The sequence below is a fragment of the Camellia sinensis genome, chromosome 2, assembly GCF_055761805.1.
Source record: "Camellia sinensis isolate YWXY chromosome 2, ASM5576180v1, whole genome shotgun sequence".
In the NCBI taxonomy this organism is placed as follows: Eukaryota; Viridiplantae; Streptophyta; class Magnoliopsida; order Ericales; family Theaceae; genus Camellia; species Camellia sinensis.
Window position 1 is genome coordinate 121,924,534 of NC_138962.1, and position 3,819 is coordinate 121,928,352.

Genomic DNA, 3,819 nt, shown 5'->3' on the forward strand with positions numbered 1-3,819 from the left:
CGGGTTATAATTCGGGCTTGGGCAGATCTCAGCACAACTTGAATTAAATTTGGACAACCTCATGATCCAACCAAACTCGCCCAAGTTGCACCCCCTATATATGAAAGGGGACAATGATGGGCAATTTAGGACCGTTAATTCCATTTGCTTGAAACTTTATGTGGGTAGTTTTGAGTGATTCTACATATATCACTATTTTACCTTTTCACACCCTTCATATAAGATTCCCCCCCCCTCCCCCAGTTTACCCATGTGTGAAATTGCTTTTAAGGACAAAAGACTAAAATTAAATGTATTTTATTATCTCTTTACACTCATTGCTCTTGCTCTCCTTCCATTCTCTTTTTTTTTTTCTCTACGACATATCTCTTTTCTAAAAGTAAGGATCAATAGTGTTTTGATCATAAAAGAAAGCAATGGATGAAAAAACAATGGTAAAGATCCATAAAAAAAAAAAAACAAAAAACAAAAAAAAAAACACACACACACACACACACAATGAAATGTCGAGTTTTTTTTATTTGTTTGGTAAGTTTTCATTTTGTTTTTTGAGAGAGTTCTTCGATGTTTGTTTAGTGTGTCAAAATCAAACAAAATAAAATAGTCCGAAATCACATTGTCGAACAAAAAATATATGCCCAGTAACCCACTGCCAATAAAAAATACATTTTCGGCATCTCAAGGCCGAACATTTTTAATTTATTCGGTTACTCATGTTTTAGTTTCATTATATATATATATATATATATACATTTATTTATTTATTTATTTATTTTGCTTGGAAGAATTATACTTCTCTTTATTGCAGCAGTGCAAGTGCAATCGTCTTGCTGCTGAACATCTTGAAGGGCATTTATTTACTGGTAGATTATCTGAGGAGAAAACATTATTTTTGATTGATATGTTAAAAAGTATGATGCGGCCAAAAGAGATATTGATTATATTAAAACGGAGAGATATCTTTAATGCGACAATAATGAAGACAATCTTCAATGCACATAAAGCGACAAATGGCTGGACAAATTTATTTTAGTTCGACAACATGATATTGGAGTAATCTAATTTGTATAGCAATATATCACTGAACAAGGACTTCACAAATGCGCTCCAATTAATTTATTGTTAAAGTAAAATAAAATCATTCAATCAAACGGCAACAAATGATTGAAAAAAAATTAATTTGTCTAGTAATACGGTACTGGAATAGTTTAAATTTTTTATCATTGTATTATCAAAAGTTATTGGTATAAAAAAAGACAAAACTGAAAGGATTTTGAAAAGTTTTAGTTTATAATTAGTTTTAATAGTATAATAGATGTAATGAGAGTCATTTTTTTTTAATGGTGTAATGAGATGGAAGGTGTAAATAGATAAACTAATGGTGTAAGTAGAATTACTAGTAATTTTAATATTTAGAAGACACAAAAAATAATTCTATACATTTTAGTATCATAAATATGATATTATTATTATTTTTTTTATATATGATTAATAAATTTTTGATGAAAAATAAATAAATGATATATAAATTAAAGTTTAAAAAAATTTAATATAATTATTTTAAATTTATAAAATTTATTATATTTTTTTAAAAAAAAATTTCGTGACCCGTGTAAGTTACCTAAAAAGGATATAAAAGTAGGAAAAAAGCAGATTAACTTTACAGCTTCTTTTTGGAGTGGGTAACTTTATAGTTGCTTCCCATTAGCATTTCGTACATACACAACAACGCAGGTCATGTATGGACAACATAGCGACAGCGTGCTATCAAGCGCATCAGTCATCTCTGACACAGTTGTTGTGGTGGTCTGTCGGCAAATTCACATGACGCCTCTATTTCGTATTTATTAGGTAAGAGTTGGTTGGAAATATTTTAAATAAGTGTATTTTTTAATTTTTTTTATAAAATGTGTTAGGTATGGATTAAGTTTAAAATAATGTGATAGAGAGATTTAAATAAAATGATATTACTTAAATAAAATAGTGATTTTTTGATCTTTTAATTTTTTTAAATTATGACAAATAAGATCTAAAATTGTCAAATTCAATTTTTTTTTAATTAAAATTAAAAAAATAAAATTGATAAGTATCAAGTAATAAATAGTAATGAGATTTCTTAATGTGTCAACTTAATATTTAATAGATTATATGATAATTAATAATATTTTTCATCAAATATTATTGAAAATGTTACCAATTATTAATTTTCAGTAATAATTTAAAAATTATAATAAAAAATATCACTAATTATAAGTTTTAATGACTGTTTTAAAACAATCGTCACAAAAAAACGCTAATTTTCAATTTTTAGTGACAATTTAAAAAAAAATGTCACTGATTGTAAACTTTGGCAACAATTTATAAAAATTGAAACAAAGAGTCATTAATTGTTAATTTTTAACATATGCTAAAAATCGTCACAAAAAATTATTTTTAACGATAATTTTACTAGAACTTATTTTCAATAGGACATGATGGGAATTAAATCCAACTATTAGAACATATTGATAGTTTATCCTGAATAGTATATAACAATATTCTATAACCACCACCGGGGGTGGTGACTTAATAGAGAAGGCATCACTCTTCACAGGCGTGATCCAAGTTCAATTTTTGAGAGAGTCGAATTCTGCTGCTTTGCAACTGGCTCTCTTTTGAAACCTTACCTGTACTTCCCTTGAAGCATGGGTTTGTATGTGGTGTATTGGGCTGAGTTAAATCAGGTTAACAACCGGCTATCTCAAGATCTGAGCCACGAATTTAGTGATGACATATTAAAACATACAATTTTTTTTTTAGTGTTCAAAAAAAAAAATTCCTATGACCACCCAATAATCACTTGTCAGTCTGACATCATCAGCTAGTGCTCACCCGTTACCTACATGTTTTTTTTAGCTGTTTTATTGCAGATAGCAAATTTGGAAAACTATTTTTGAATTTTGGAAGAAAAAAAAATTCACACGAAATGAAAACGATTTTTGAACGTTTAATTGTTTTTGTTTTTGAAGATAAATAAATAAATAAACATGACCAAATTGGAGTGACTGAATTCAATTGGCATAAAATAGTGATTGTATTCAATCTTCAGCCTGGGCCAAAAGTAAATAAATAAATAAACTCAATTGGCAAATACCAGCACACCATGCAGCTAACTGTGTACTGCAAGGAGGTCCAGAGCTTCTTGACTCTTGATGAAGGCAAAGTAATAGAATAAATGCCCATTTCGTCTTCCCAACAAGAAGTCATTTTTCTTCATTTGCAAACAAGTCATAGTCATGTTGGCTGCAATATTCAAGCAAAAATGTACATTGCAGCTGGTTTTGTCATAATGCCATTGAACAATAGCTGGTCTAACTGTTTTAGGGATATACCTATATAAGGTTGCTGCATTCCATTGTGGAAAATTTTGTGGAATGAGGCTCCTAAGCCACTGTTTCAAGCATCACAACTTCAAATTAGATTGATAATGGCGCTATATTACTACTTACTTTGCTTTCCACATAATTAGTCAAGCTGCCTTTCTAATCTTGAACATGCAGTTTCCCACAATATCCAGATTGTGACCCGGCATCGTGCAGTTGAAACACATAAACAATCCCTCGGTGGGCATGCAGGGGGTAAGACTGCGCACATCTGACCCATTCCAAACCCCAGAGGGACATTGAGCTGCCCAGTCATAAAGAAGTAACAACTTCTCACCGTAAAATGGGATCTTCTAGATGCATTCAAAGGAAGCTGTTGGATTAACAGTCACACATTAAAAGATTCTTGCTCTTTTAAAAAATGCCATGTAAGAATCTACTCTACATAGAAATATGC

General features: G+C 29.9%; 1 long non-coding RNA gene across 1 annotated transcript; it reads right to left on the reverse strand.

Moving 5' to 3' along the window:
- Window positions 1-3,041: 3,041 nt before the first annotated feature.
- On the reverse strand, window positions 3,042-3,674 carry LOC145820318 (uncharacterized). Its single transcript, XR_014361593.1, has 2 exons — window positions 3,372-3,674; window positions 3,042-3,282 (listed from the first exon to the last, which is right to left on the reverse strand). It is a non-coding gene; the product is annotated as an uncharacterized LOC145820318 (long non-coding RNA).
- Between the last annotated feature and the right edge of the window lie 145 nt (window positions 3,675-3,819).